At 43.1% G+C, this 16,315-nt stretch overlaps 1 pseudogene; it reads left to right on the forward strand.

Moving 5' to 3' along the window:
- Positions 1-695: 695 nt before the first annotated feature.
- Positions 696-15,977, forward strand: LOC148030806 (uncharacterized; annotated as a pseudogene).
- Positions 15,978-16,315: the final 338 nt, after the last annotated feature.

A 16,315-nucleotide genomic window follows, 5' to 3' on the forward strand; every position in this document is an offset into this window, starting at 1 on the left:
AGAAGAGAGGCAAAGAAGGGCAGAGGAGGAAGCCGAAGAACTAAGAATGAAAGAACTTGCTGAGTTGGCAGAGGCCACTCATAGATTTGTTGAAGAAACTCATGGGGGAGGAGAAATTGATCCTTTGAGTCCCTGCCATGAAGCTGAAGCATGTGGCAGTGTGGAAACAGCCCCAGTGGTTATAGGCAAGGGCAAGTCCCTGCTGCACCCCCTGCCTTCCTCCTCTCTGCTAGTACCAACCGACACCACAACCACAACCACCCCGCAACCCACGCCCTCTCTAGGCACATCCCAATTGATGAACATGATGCAGCTACTTGTCAATAAAGTGGCTGAAATTGTACCAGAAGTCGGAGCAAAAAGGCCCACTGCCGCAGATGCCGAGTTTAGGCAAGATTCAAAACGACAAAAGCTAGAGGCATCAACCATTACAACCCCTACTCCCATGCCATCTGGTGCCGACTATGATGCTTATGTGGATGAGCTTCTAGCACAATCGGACAAGGCAAAAGAAGAAAAGAAGATAACCCTGGTGGAGTTAGAGAAAGAAAAGAAAACTTTGGCAGCCTTAAGGCTAGAGGTTTCAAAGCAAGGAGCCAATCGAAGAAGATAAGTGAAAACTCTACAAGATCAGCTGGAAGCAAAGACCAAGGAAGCCCAAGACAATGAGAGCCACCTAAGACAAAGGCTGGAAGATGAAGAGAATAATCTGGGTGGCAGAACACCGAAGCTTGAAGTTACTAGTGCAGCAGTATGCTAACTTGCAACAAAGAACTGCCGAACTGGAAAGGTACAGACAAATAGAAGCTCAAGAGGGCGAGCCAAGTGAGCAACAAGAAGATGCCATAGCTTTTCAGCTATGTTATGAACTTGAAGAACAAGACATATTGGAGAGAGAAATAGAGTTTCTAGAATAGGAAAGGCCGAGAGTTCCCGCAACAGAACCACAAAGGCTGCAGAATGAGGCACAACGATTGCAAGATGCATTGGAGACTACCAAGGGAGACATAGATGCCCTAATGACCATGGCCTTCACCCAAAGAAGATTGCACTTCGCAGAGATCCAAAGTCACAAGCAACTTATGCAAGAAAATTCAGAGCTATTTGTTGAGGCAGAAAAAAGATTCAGCATTGCAAATCAGGCAAAAGAAATTGCTGAAGCACAGCTGGCTCAAAAATCTAGGGAAAGGAACCAACTCTAGTTCTTAACGAATGAGCAACAGCAGGTTGTGACAACCTTCGCAAGTGAGCTGGAGGAGGGAAGAAAGAAGATGGATGAGAGAGCCACTGAGTGGAAAAGAAACAATTTTGAAAGATTTAGGGATTTAACAAAACGCTTGGCGGTGGTTGAGTGCGAGAGAGTGCTTGCGGAGTCTAGGACCACAGAAACTGCTGATGTATGTGCCAACACACAAAGGAAAGCCTTCCTCAGCACAGTACTACATGTCACCCAGGTGGAGGGAAATGATTCAGTGGAGAAGGTAAGAAGGAAGCTAGAACTGACCACCCGAGCACTAAAGTATGGCCTTCAAGAATGGGAGCTTCCAACAAGCACAGGAATCACAAAAGAGCAGCAATTTCACTACCTATGTCGTGCCGGCCTATCCACTGTTGAGCTTAAGGAACTTGGGTTTGAAGAGCATGAGCAACCACCACCACCACCACAAGCGGTTCATCATCGAGTAGAGTGTTGAAGAGGGTCCGAACTTTGAGCAGGATGCTGAAGAAGAGCAACAAAGAATGCCCAGTCTGTCTCTACCAGGCCTCCCGCCTGAAGAGCCCGAAGATGCCCATATGCCCAAGCGCATTGTGGCAGCCAGAAGAAGAAGACAAGAACTAGCAAAGAAAGCCCAACTCAGAGCACGATCACTGCCAAGACAATTCCTTGAAGAGCCTGTGCCACTACGAGGGGATCCCCATCCTATCGATTGGCCTCAGGAATTGGTCATATGGCATCAACAGGAGTTCCAGATGAGGCCGTTTGAACTTTCATTTGCTTATCCATGCTCTCTGGACTATGCTTTGCCTCTAGGTATTCTAGCCAAGATCAAGGATCTAGCTAATGATCTTGCAAACAAGTGGATAGAGAAAAGAAGCCTCATAATAACCAGATGGAGGCAAGAGCCTGAAGACTACTGGCAAGACAAGGTAAACAGGGTTCCCAAAACCGTCCAAGGCTACGAGGCACAGCCGAAGTGGCGGAGGAGGATTTGGGATACCAATTTTGACGCGTGGACTGCCTTCTGCAGCTTGCTCCCTGAAGAATGCAACGACCCCATATACATGCCCTACCCCCACAGGCATGGAGTTGACTATTATAGAAATATTCATGGGGATTTTGACTTTCTTAAGATATATAATGTTAATGCCCAAAGCCTCAAGGAATGCCTAGTCTTTAGGTTAGAGGATCTCCTCCCATCTATCAACCGCTTCCTCACAGATTTTTCTTCTTGCCCAGATCCAACCTTCTTAACTACCTGTAACTATCTTAGGCTTATCAAGTTCCTACTAATGCAGAGACCCACAATCGAGGAAGCCCACCTCCCTCCACTCTTTTTTGACATCAACCTAGGGATAGATAGTAGAGCCATGACTAGTCTAATGATTAGGGCAACCCTGCTTCCCTCCTTTTGCCTGGAAATCTTAGAGGATATGAGTGATACCTGCTTCACGAGGTGCAATCATCCTTTCTTATTATCCACACCTCTGAAGGTCCGGGCCGGTATTAAAGAATATCTACAAAATCATGCATTCCTATCCCAATGCTTGCGACAGCCTCGTAATCCAGCTGAAGGTGATAGGCATTAGCCAGGACATCTTCCTTGTATGCAATTATTCAAAAAAAGAAGAAGAAAAAGAAATAAAGAAAAGAAAAAAGCACGAGGTCTCACTTCACTCACTACACCTAGGGTTTAGGGGTTCTTGATAAAGAAGCCCACTAGAGGAGTTAAGAGAAGGTAAAACCATTGCTACTTTTTCAAAAAGACCTTCTATCTCTTCTTCTTGTGAAGCTACCATAGATTCTCAAGAAGAAATATTGATTTCTCTTCTTGATCTTCACTCCCCCTCTACAAGGGACCTTCAAAAAGCATTTTCTCGGTGATTTGGAGCAAGCCTACAACATCTTTTTAATGTTCAAGCCATGTAGACCACCACCAGGATGCTACCCCGAAAATTGTAGTGCATTTATGTTATTGATTTTGCTTTTGTCCAATTGCTCTTTCACTCCAATCTCACCTCCATCCTCTTTCCCCAAGTATGGGCACCTTCACTAGTCAACATTGAAGCCTTCTTTTTCCACCTAGCCCCTCCCCCACTTCATGCTTAGGGCACATCAAGGGCAAGACCTCCAGACATGTCACCCTAAGTTTTGCACTGCACCTCCAACAACACACGAACTGGGTCCTTAAGTGTGGGACATTACCAAGGGCTTACCCAAGGTTAGACCCATCTCCCAGTTCCACTACACATGCACTTACACCACACTATGAGATAGACGCACCCCTTAGGGAGTGCACAACTTTCTCTTACAGGTTATGATCGTGACTCAGTGAATGGCTACCCAACTAAAGAAGATCATCCACATGGTCCGCTAATGACCAGGAATTTTTCCCTGAGTCGGACAGGACATGACTATAGCAGCTTCAGGAGCTTTTGCCTACTCCGATGCTTGGATGAACCAATATGCTTGATGTAGTCGACCATCTGCCTGTTGATGGCTACCATGACTGAACCAAATCAAGCAGAAGGAAAACTCAGTGATGGACCCACCATTGGCATAGATTTTTGAACCTCATATTCTCCAAATGTATGTTCAAACCCCTAGCCTTGCGGATTGCTTATTGATTAAGTGCTTTCGGATCAGCACGGGATGCACGGCTACATGGTTCTCAACAGCTGTTAGCAATGAATAGGATTGGAGCTACAACTGTGTGAGAAATGCCGAGCATCTTCATGAAGTCTAAGCACACCGGAATCTCTCCCGGTCATCGTTAATCAAACTCCATCACCTCTCATTCACAACTACCCACCAATTCCACTTAGCAACAACCCCAACTATCTCACTACTCCCCACCATAGCACCATGGGACTGGCACTTAGCTAGGAGGGGGGTAATGTTTACCGTAGCACAAAGGAGCGGGAAAATGGAGCAAAGGAGTGGGAAAATGGAAAATGGAGATAACCGAAAGGGCATAGGACAAAGGAAGGAAAAGGCGCCCCGGATGGAAGTCAGACCCTGAAAAATTTGAATGACGACCTCTCCAGAAGGCCCCAATGTCTCCTTGAGAAAAGAAAAGAGTAAAAGCGCACCATTAATTGTAAAAGCGCTCCCGAATCCTTGTAAAAGAGTACCAGGCTCACTCCTGTGCAAATTGTATACACTCGTTTTGAATGGGATAAGTTAGAACGATGGGAAATAGGAAAAGAGGGCCTAGGCTAATGGCGAGCCATGTAAAAAGTGGGGATAACCGCCTAAAAAGTAGGGCATGTATATAAAGTTCAAAAGTGAATGAGAAGATCATTCTTGTGTGTGGCCAAAGTTTCTTCTTCTTCTTCTCTTGTTTCTTGCCTTCTTGTTTGTGCTTGAGTGAGGGATTGAGGGAGTGTGAGGGAGTGAGGGAGTGAGTGTGTGAGAGTGAGGGATCGTGGAGAAGAAGCTCCCCATCTTCTCTCTTCATCTTCTCTTCTTCTCTTCTCTTCTCTTTCCTCGCACGGCTATGGATGATGGAGCTTGACGGAGAGGGCTTGAGGTTGCTTGAGCTTTTCGCAAGGATCTAGAGCTACCGGAGTGCAAGAGAGAGGAGGGAACTTGATTGAGCATCAAGGTAAGCTCACTACACCCATAAGGTAGGCATTGCGCTTCGGCTATGTGAGAGGTAACCATGGCCGCTCGGCTTGAAACGCTTGATCAATAAGTGGTCCGTAGGTCTCGGGGTAGAGCTCCGTAGCTCCCCTTCAATCAAATTATATGTCATTACGGTGGCAAGACTGGCCATATAGCCAGTGAATGTTTCCATAAGAAAAGAGCACATCAAATGCAAAATGATCACCACCAAAATCACTTCATGAAAGAAGAAGAAGAAGAAGAAGAAGAAGAAAAATATGCTTCCGCTACCATCAACAACTCTGACAAATTGTTCTAAAGAATTTTCATTGTATCTTTTATATTTTTTTCCCATAGTACATTTTGAATTCCCTTAGTGGATCTTCTTCCCATAGTGGATGTAACAAACCCTACCGAAAATGTAAAGTTTTAAGCTTGACCTGACTAAGGCTGCCAAAGAGCTAGGCTCCTGGTTCATGTTTGCATGTAGGGGGGGCAAATGCCAGCAGATGTAGGAACTCATCATTTGAGGGGGTGTGTTGAGAAATGACAATTGATGTATACTCTCCAAAAAGAGATGTCTTGAATCTCATATGCAGAGTGAGGAGAGTGGAACAACCCAACTTCTATAAAGTATTGTACTTGACTATCACTTTCATAATGATGAATGCAATATCATGATGCTTTCCTCTTTCAATTAGTGTCATTATCATTGTTAGTCTAATACACAAAATTTTATTTATGAGTCCAAGCTTCCATCTTGAAATCTAATTTACTTGTGTAATAGTTACCTACTCATTGTCCATGTCAACATGAATTTAGTCTTCACCTTCTAACCTCCATAGCTCCTGCCATGCTCTACATTCGACTTTCTCATAGTATGGTAGGTTTTGGTGCAAAAAGAGCTGGTTAGACCATTGAAATGCAAAGGCTGAAAGCCTAAGGATATGGATGCTGACATTTCAGATGATCTTGATGAGCTATGCAAGTCCACTATAATGTTATCTTTGTTTAAGCAGGTATACTCTGATGTCATTGAGACTAAGAGTGGTGCATAGCAGTTATGGGAGAAAATATGCAACCTTTATGATAAGCAAAGTCATGCTTCACATGTATACTTTGATGTCATTGAGATTGAAGGTGTGTTAACCGTCAAACAAACAAGGTGGAAAATCTGAAAAATCTAAAGAAGAAGACAAAGGCCAAGGAAAAAGTGAAATGGAAGACGAAGGCGCGCCAAGAAAAATATGGAAGCACAAGAAGTGTAGAAAAGTCTTAAATAAAGAAAAAAGGTGCACAAGAAAAAGCGCAAGTCAATACTTTTGTAAAAGAGCGCAAGCACATCATGGTTTAATTTAAAGAGCAATAGGCTCTCACCCGTGCAATTTGTAAGGGTAGACACGAACAACGAAAGCGATGACCTAGAGTTATGTCTTACCCGATTTACGATGTTTTAGGGGAACGGAATGGGACTAGGATAAGGGGATGACCGCCCAAAAGGGATTTAGGGTTTTGTATATAAAGTTGAAAAGTGAATGAGAAGCTCATTCTTGTGTGTGGCCAAAAGTGGCTTCCCTCTTCTTCTTTTTCTTCTTGTTCTTGCTATCTTGAGCTTGTGCTTGAGAGAGGGAGTGTGAGAGTGTGAGGGAGTGAGTGTGTGAGGGTGAGGGACCGGGGAGAAGAAGATCTCCATCTTCTCCTCTCTTCTTCTCTTCTCTTCTCTTCTCTTCTCTTCTCTTCTCTTGCTCGTGGCAATGGAGCTTGGAGCATGGAGCTTGCTTGAAGCTTGCACTTGGATTGTGGAGCTATCGGAGTGCGCGGGAGAGAAGGTAACTCGATCGGCATGGAGGTAAGCTCACTACACCCATAGATGTGGATGGTGCATCTACTATGTGAGAGGTAGCCATTAGTGCTCAACTTGGAACACTTGAAACAATAAGCGGTCCGTGGGTCTTGGCAGTTGAGCGAAAGCTCTCACAGTTTGGTTCTGTTGCTAGGACTAGCAGATTCAAGCCTTGAGCGCTTGCGCACTTCGAATTGAGCATCGAAGTAGGGTTTTCCCTGAACCAATGCTTGAAGTAGATAGGTAGGAAGCGAGGGAGTTTGAAGAGGTATTTGATCTCCTTAGCAAGTAGGTTTTTGGTTTTTGGACTTGGAAAAGCATGATGGAGTAGTGTAGGTATTTCTCTTATGATTTTTTCGTGCATTTAGGAAGGGTAGGAGCAAAACATTAGAGCAAACAGTAGGGTTTTCTGTTGATGTATAATACGCTGAAACAGGAAAAAGAAGGGCAAAAAATGAATTTTTGGGTTAAATGTTGGTGAAGGGAGCAAGACTAAGGTGAGTGCAAGCTTGCGCAGGGTGATAAGGGGCCAGGAGTGGCAAGAAAGGCCACATTTTGCATTGCAGGGTTTCAAGAGAGTAGGAGAGAGCTTCATGGCATGGACTTGCTTCGATCTGGTCATCTAGGAGTTATTTGGCCCTTTAGTATTTGTCCCTTGACCGACTACACTCAACTCATTCGAGGGAAGCATTCGAACCAACTTCAAAATTTGACCCTCGGCCCTACCGACTCGGCCATACCCCACTCGGACAAGTTAACATTCAGCCCGGCCAAATTCACCACTCAGCCCTCGGCCCATCTGACTCGGCCCTCTGCCCACTTGGCCCTCGAACAACCATACTCGAACTGGCCGAATTTGACATTCGGACCAATTACATTCGGCCCTTTCTTATTCGGCCCTCCGCCCTCGAACAGGCCGAATCGGTCACTCAGCCCCTGCAATTCGGACCTATTGGGCCGAATTTGGATTTTTTCAAATTTTAACCTGTAGACCTCAAAATTGACCGAGTGAAACTAATGCTCCTAAGGATGGTTTTAAATACTTATATGTAGAGAGAGCCTTGCTTACTATGGAAGTGAATAGAAAGAATGACGATGGGACCTATGCCTCTCATCCTCTTACAGTTAGAGGCAAGATTGATACTAGAGGCAATTATGACCACCATGGTAGAGACCCACTACAAAATAGGTCTTAAACCTCATGGGGGCAGGGTCAAAGTAAATCCTATGGTCCTAAGTCATCTCTTACTTGTCATTATTGTGGGTAGTAAGGACATGTATGGCCACAATGCTATAAGATGTGGTAGGATAGGCATGAAAAAGACAAAGGAAAAGTGTGGGATAATGCTAAGAAATCTAATGATTAGCGTACTACAAATTCTATAATTACGATTAAGGAGAAAAAATGCATTGGATGCAGCTATTTTGGATGCTTCTTCACTTGGTGCCATACAGTTGACTAATGGTTAGTCTTATTTCTCTTAGTTTTGGTTACTCAATTTGTGTACTTCCTTTCATGTGACCCCGCATCATAGTTGGTTCTATACTTACCATACATGATTTTTGGTTTAGTATGCCTAGCGAATGACCATGTCTATGATATTCTATGCATTGGTGATATATGGTATAGTTTTCCTTTGGTACTTCCTTTGTTCTCCATAGTGTATGTCATGTACTACCTTTGACCAAAAGCCTTATCTTTGCAAGACAGTTAGATGATGATGGGTATCATATCTCTTTTGCCGATTCTAGATGAAAAACCACTCGTAGCAACCTCCTTTTTGGTAGAGGTACCAAGATTGGTATTTTTTATCATTTTCTTATCTCTGGCTCCCACTACAAGGGTACACACATATAGCGACACTAAGTAGCGACTTTTTTTTTCAGCATCGCTATTTACGTCGCTAATCCTTAAAATATTTTAAGTCAAAAAATGCGTCGGTATTAGCGTCTCTATCTGTGTCGCTAAAAACGACGCTAATAGCGACGACTTACTCTGGTAACATTTCGCGGAAATCCGAATGTTTCTTTCAAACGCGCGCGCGAATTGCAAAAGCAAGGCGAAGGCGGAGAGAAAGAGAAAGGGAGGTGAGCAAGAGAGGGAGGTGAGCAAGGAAGCAAGCCGCGAGCCGCACCCGAGGAGAGGAGTGTCGCCCATACGAAGAGGTCGTGGAAGAAGAAGAGAGCATGACGGTATGCCCTGTTTTGGTTTCTTTACAATCTTTGTTTTGCTTTGCAATGTAGGTTAGAAAGTGTTGGTTTCTCTTCGATCTTTGTGTTGCTTTGTGTTACTTTGCAATGTAGGTTAGGAAGTGTTGAAAGGGAGAGAAATGGAAGTGAGTGTTTTCAAATTTTTTCGTGTTGGTTTTTATTCTTTGCAATGTAGGTTAGAAAGTGTTGGTTTTTCTTCAATCTTTGTGTTGCTTTAATTTGCAATGTAGATTAGGAAGTGTTGAAAGAGAGAAATGGAAGAGAGTGTTTTTATATTTTTTCTTGTGTTGGTTCTCTTCAATCTTTGCAATGTATATAGGGTAGGAAGTGTTGAAAGAAAGAGAAATGGAAAGGAGTGTAAAGGGGGATGCTTGTTTTGCTTGATTATAATTTTAGAGAGAGAGTGAGAGAGATAGAGATGTAGAGAAAGAGAAATGAGATGCTTGTTTTGTTTGGATTGTATCTTTTGCAAGATCTTTCTAAACTACATATTTATCCACAATGATATTTCTAGATGTAGAAATAGTTCTTTTTCTAGGATCATAAAAGTAAAATGCTTTGGTGATGTTACTATTACTCATGAGAATACGTTTGAGAGATTTAGAGTCTAATTTCTTTCTATGAGCATAAGTAATGCTTCCAAAAACTTTCAAACAACTCACTACTAGCGTTTGACCAATAAAGGCTTCAAAAGGAGTTGTGCCTTTCAAGGCATAGTTGAAGACCTATTAACTATTATAAAAATGTATGTATGTGAGCATAGTTTAGAGCCAACCTCAAAGATAGATAAGTTTAGAGCCGAACTCAAAGAGATAGATACAATTTTTTTTAAAAAAATACCTGAAATATATATAGTGGAGTGGTCCCAATATACAATATAGAATCGTTATTAAATTATCATTCCATTACATCGCAGTCAAGATGTCTAGCACTCACGACCAACATGGTGGGTATCGTGAGGCTTGTCTCAATCAACGTGTCCCCTGTTCATGCACGCAATGCAAATTGGCCATTCGTCGGAAACGTCGTTTGTCCATAGAGCATGTGCAATGGTATGGAGAGTTTTGAGTTGAGATAATCGACCAAGCAGTCTTGAATTACGAGATTGCGGTAAGTTCTCTCTCATTACTATATGACATGTACTTGATTTAAGTATAACAGTTTGGGGTTATCTTAGAAGTTAGCTCCTTAACGTCCTTTACAGGATCAAGGCCATGTCGATACATTGCAGTCTGTAGTTCGTCCGCGCTCTATACAAATGCCGTCTGAAATAACTAACTATCACATAGAAGGTGATAACTCTCAACCCCCTTCTATGGGTGAGAATGCTGGAGACATAGACGATCCTCCTGCTTTTTTGGAGCCCGAGTTAGAGGACATGATCGAATCATTACTTTCGATGGACTCGGAATCCCAAGATCCTTCAATTGCGGAGGCTGCCATTCCATTATATGATGGGAGTCGGGTATCCCGTTTGAAGACACTTCTTGCATTGTTGAGCATACAAACAAAGTATGGATGGAGTGATGCGAGTGTGACAGAGCTATTCAGGTATATTATGATGTGTATGATTCTTTATTGAAAGCCATTAAAATGTGCTATGTAGTACTCTAATAACGTGCTTCATTGCAATTTGTAGAATGTTGAAATCTTACATTTTGCCTACCCAAAACACGATGCCTGAGTCTCGTGATGATGCAAGACAAGTGCTGCGAAAGCTAGGCATGGATTATAATTGCATTCATGCTTGCCCCAATGATTGTGTTCTCTTCCGGGGAGAGTTTGAATTGTTGGCCACATGTCCCAAGTGCGGTGCGGACAAGTATCGAAATGACTTCCAAGGACAAACTGTTCCGCATAAGGTTTTGAGGCACTTTTCGCTGATACCGCGTGTTCGTCACATTTTTCGGACCAAGAGTTTTGCAAAGTTGACTACATGGCATGCGGAAAATCGATCCACTGATGGTGTACAGCGTACACCAGCTGACTCAGAAGCATGGCATCACATTGACGAGACTTTCCCTGACTTTGCAAAGGAGGCGAGGAATCTACGATTCGGTCTTGCCATGGATGGGGTAAATCCTTTTGGTTTACATTCCACCTCCTATAGTGTATGGCCCGTGGTCCTTGTTAACTACAATATACCGCCATGGCTTTCCACCAAGAAAGGACACCTTTTGCTCAGCTTGCTTGTGCCTGGATGATACAAAGTCAAGAATATGGATGTCTACCTCTCTCCACTAATTGATGAGCTAAAGGAGTTGTGGGAGGGAATTGTAGTGGAGGACATGAGCAAACATATTGGTAGGCAATCCACAACTATAAGGGCAATTCTTATGTGGACCATGCATGACTTTCCAGGTTATGGAGAATGCTCTGGTAAAGCGTGTTTTCTTATTTTTCTAGTTTTCTTTGAGTGATGTTGGTGTTATGACATGCCTCATTGTACATGTGTGTTCTGCAGGGCTAGTCACGTCAGGTTACCATGCATGTCCTCTGTGTGGATCAAGGTTGGATTCTCGTATGTCAAAATCTATGAAGAAGATGGTATTTGAGGGACATTGGGCTTTTTTGCCAGAGGGTCATGTCATGAGAGAAGGATTTCTTGGTCACCCTCCTACGAGAATGAGCGCACTAAGCTGGTTTGATCGCAGAGGATGGTGGACCAAGACTCGCTTCCCAGTGGAATGCTATGCTTCTCAATTTTCTATGAGCTGACTTATTAGAAAAAACTAAAAATTAACCACCTTTTAGATCCCATGCACATTTTTAAGAATGTGGGTAGCTTGCTATGGGACCATCTCACTGGGTAGCGAGACACACTAGGAGTGAGGATGAATTTGAAAGTAGTGGGAAAAATGGAACCATATTGGCCTGTAAGTGGCGTCGATGGTCGAGTGCAATTGCTATGCGCTCCTTGGGTTTTGTCTGGCAATGAAGTGCGACGAGTAAAGGAAAACATCAAGTCCTTTCACACGCCGACTAGCCTAATGCATTCTCTCAAGACAACATTCACAAAGGATGACCAACTGACAGGACTCAAATCCCATGATTGGCATAAGATGTGTCAAGTATGTACGGTATGAGGCTGCGTATGGCATGATTCTGCATATTAGATTTCAGAATCTCCGTTTGTTTATGCACAATATTAATTACGTGGTTTTCACATTTCGTATTGCCGATCGCAATCCCGTGTCTCTGACATCTGAGGTATGGACAACCATTTACAAATTGTTCGAGTTGGTTCAGTTTGTCTCCCAAAAAGAGATTCACACATCATTGATTGAATCCGCGAAATGCATGGCAGTAGAGATTGCTTGTCTTTTGGAGAAGTATCTTCCCACTAGCATACTCACGATACAAACCCATCTTCTAGTGCATATTGTAGATGAATTGCAGGTTGCAGGTCCAGTCCATAGTCGATGGATGTTTTTCCTTGAACGGTTCATGAAGACCTTAAAGGGATTTGTGCGACAATGGGCTCGTCCTGAGGGTAGCATGGCTGAAGGTTGATTAGTGTCGGAGGCCTTGGTGTACATTTCTGAGTGGTTGTCCACTGTGGACCCGGACAAAGGCTTGATATGGTCACTTAAGGAGGATGATTGTCTGAATGGAGATGTCCTAGTGGGAAACAGAATAGAGAAGAAGATGGACGCATCCATGGAGTCCAAGGTGAACCAATTTTGTATGCTGCATAGCGCTACGATGGAGAAGTGGCTGCAACGGTATGAGGATGCTCGAGCTGAGCGAGAGTCTACAAGATCTGGCTTTCGACGGAGTACGCGGCAACAGCCCATTCGATATCCAAAGGGCTTAGAGGAGATGCCTCTACTCATGTCCACTAGATGGCTACATGAGGCCCTAACCAAAGCATCTCAAGATGGAGAAACAGTTACTGAAGAAGAGTGGGACTTCTCATGTGGATGCAATCCCAAGGTATGGATGCAATCCCAAGGTATGCAATCCCAAGAAATTACAATCAATACTGCAAATTGCAACTAATATACTTGTTCTTCTCCCAGTATAAGGTCCATAGTGCAGCATAGTCACGTGGACGACATTTCAGAGTAGAGCACATCGACAAGTTACACTCGACAATGGACTGTGGAGTGATGGCAATGTTTGAGCAGGAAAGCCAACGATGTGCCACAGATCCAAACCGTGTAGTTGCAGAGATGGAGTATTTCAAATGTTTACAGAGTATCCTTGCAGTGGACTATCGAAGTTTCTCCCTAACCATATTTGATGTGCAATGGTTTAAGGTTACTCTCGAAGGAGCAGTGCAACTGTTCGGCCAAGTGGCTTTGTTGAGATTGACTCAACGAAGAAGTGGACCAATTTGAGTGATACATTTGTTTTGCCAAATCACTGTGAGCAGGTAAGAGTCCCTAATACTTGACGTGCTTTAGCAATCTCAAAGTGGACTTTTATACTAATCGTAATATGGATCAGGTCGTCTTTTTCCCTAATCTGCAACAATCTCAATGGTGGTATGTCATTCCCATGACATCTAGGAGTATCCCCATGTTTGCCAGAACCCCCGTACCGATCGTAGAAGAGACACCTTTAATAGTGGCAATGACAAAAGGCATACAAAAAACTAGGATGAATTGCCTGGAGGACCAAGACATCTCACCTATAGAGATAGAGGAGATAGAGGATGGGTTTTTTGAAAATGAAGCAGAGTCCTCATTTTGTGGAGAATTTTGTATAGATCTCCCGGTGTATACTAAGCTATGTCAAGATGAGATTGTGGAACCCTAAACAAAAGTGACTCGATCAAAACGTTCCTCCCACTACAGCAATGCCACTTTTTGCAAATCGGTTAGGACAGTTTGTTTGTTTTTGGAGTATGGTGTTTTGTATTATCTAAATTTTTTAATTATTTTAAAATGAAGTCTTGCAAATTAAGTCTTACTTTTATTATGTCTTGCAATTCATTATCTAATATTATTAGTTTTCCTTGTATGTGCAAGTTTAGGATTTGGGCATGGACGCCAAGATGAGTCGTGATTTTACAGATGACGACATTGACGCGATGCTAGCGCATTTCTCACCGGAGCAGCTAGCACGGGTCAGAGATAGAGCTGATGCATAGCTTTCCCGTTCCACCTCAGCACGATCGGCAGACTCTGGACGGTCCGATGCTTCGGTCTCGAGTAGACATAGTCGCAAGTCTCGCTTTACTTCAGAGTCACGTAGTCGAGGAGGAGGCAGCTCCTATTGTGGGGATACAGATGCAGTCTCTTCCACTCGCACTGCCACCAGGGAGTCGACACCATCTTTCACTAGCAGTGGCGGGCAGACATCTAACTGCTCCCACTCCTTCACGCACCCCACCGATCACTCTTAGGGCCGACAAGAAGTACACGAAACCCACTCCTCCAGGTATGTATTTTCACATCCTTTTTCACAGTAGCACTTATCAATTCGAGTTGTGTTTGACATATTTGTATTAATGTCATGAAAGTACCCGTTTGCAAAATCTTGCAAGTTACTCGTATCTCATAGATAAGGCCACTAGCCATTTATACATGAATGATGAGGGAAAAGCTGTCATCTCTAGGATGCATGAGTTGTGCCAACAAGTATTTCCACACAACATTACAGACAAGTGGAAGCAGATCCCAGATGCCAGCAAGGAGTACATAATTGATACATAGTATCGAGAGTTCCCTCAGCCCTCTAGCAATGATAGATTTTCGAGAGGGTGGATGATGATGTGTGTGCATGACTATCAGTCGCATAGGAGGTCTGATGCACGCGAAGCAGTCAAGCAGGGAAAATCGAAGCCGGAGTGGCTGGATACAAAGGACTGGAGTAATCTCCAGGATGAGGCGACATCCACTCTAGACAAGTGGAAGTAGTAGAAGGATGCAGCAAAGGCGCGCTTGGACGCAGGATCGGTGCATCACCTTGGTAGCGGCGGCTACGCAATATTCCTAGTAGATTTCGTAAGTATTAATAGAGTAGAGTACTCTAATTTAATGACATCCATGTTGATGTATGTATTTCGAACATGAAACTTAAGTACGTTGTTTTTCAATGTTTGTGTGCCACAGCAAGGTTTTACGAATCGCAACCCGACTGCACTAGAGGTGACATACGGGGAGAAGCATGGCTTGAGTGCCCTGATCGAGAAGCTCTATGCTTGTGGAGGACCGGTAAGTAGTAATAAATATCATTCCTAATTTGAGAAATCTGTCATTATATGCCAGTTTGTATTTGGTACTCACAATTATATATGTATTTGATGTTGCATGCTCCCTTCGATATGCCACTACAGTGAGAGGAGTTGTAGAGAGCAGATTAGGCTACATAGGATTACTCCCCATTTTGTATTATGTAAGGCCTTATGGCCTCTATCCTCCATATGTAATAGCTAAGTGTATATGATTCAAACTTCTATGTTGTAGCATGACTCCATATACACATCTCCATGTTATTCACCACATATTGATGTACAGGTGTATACATATTTGCTTTGTCGCAGTAGCACTTTTCAATTTAAGTTCTGTTATTTTCTTTATCAATGCAGTGCACATTTGTGTTAATTAATGTCATGAAAGTACTTGTTTGCAAAGTCTTGTCATTATTTGGGATCGATTGTGTAACTTCTTTGACATCAGGAATTGTCTCTTAGCCCTGTGTAGCTCTAACTGTGGTAGGGCTGCATCTGCAGCTTTGCCACCCAAAAAAAAAATATACAACCGTCGGTATTAGCGTCGAAAATTCCTTTGTAACCGTCGCTATTTTCGTTGCTAATTTCGTCGGTATTAGCATCGCTAAATACGAACGAAATCAACGATGAAAATAGCGATGCAAATAGTGACGCTAATAGCGACGACGGGGATATTTTTCATATATAAAGAAAACGTCGTTATAAACATCGTTATAGCATGTATATGTTGTAGTGTCCACTGATCATGTATTGGTTGTTACTAATCTCCCTCATGTATCTTTGTGGCATCACTACCTCCTTAGGTATATGTCACTCAAAGGAATGAAAGTTTTGACCCATTTGCAATATTTCCCCCCTTGGGGTATTCATGTTTTGATTATTTGTAATCATTGTTTACATGGTAGGCAAACACATAACATACATAAGAAGTGTAGTTCTACGTGCATGGGTGAGCCCCTAACTCTTGTTCATTCGAATATTTGTGGTCCCATATCCTATTAGTCCTTGGGTGGTGCTAAGTACTTTGTAACATTTATTAATGGCTTTTTGCATAAATTCTAGGCATATCCTATAAAGTAGAAGTCAGAGGCTTTAGCCACGTTCTAGTGTTTTGTTGCCTTGGTTGAGAAGCTATATAGGCTAAAATTCCTACAATTTGATAATGGGAGTGAATATGTCTCACATGCCTTTGAGCAGTTTTGTGATGATTGAGATGTTAAGCGTCAAGGCACCACCCTAGAATGGTGTTGCAGAG

This window comes from Lygodium microphyllum, chromosome 9, assembly GCF_053477565.2.
Source record: "Lygodium microphyllum isolate KBCC chromosome 9, Lygodium_microphyllum_v1.1.10, whole genome shotgun sequence".
Lineage (NCBI taxonomy): Eukaryota > Viridiplantae > Streptophyta > Polypodiopsida > Schizaeales > Lygodiaceae > Lygodium > Lygodium microphyllum.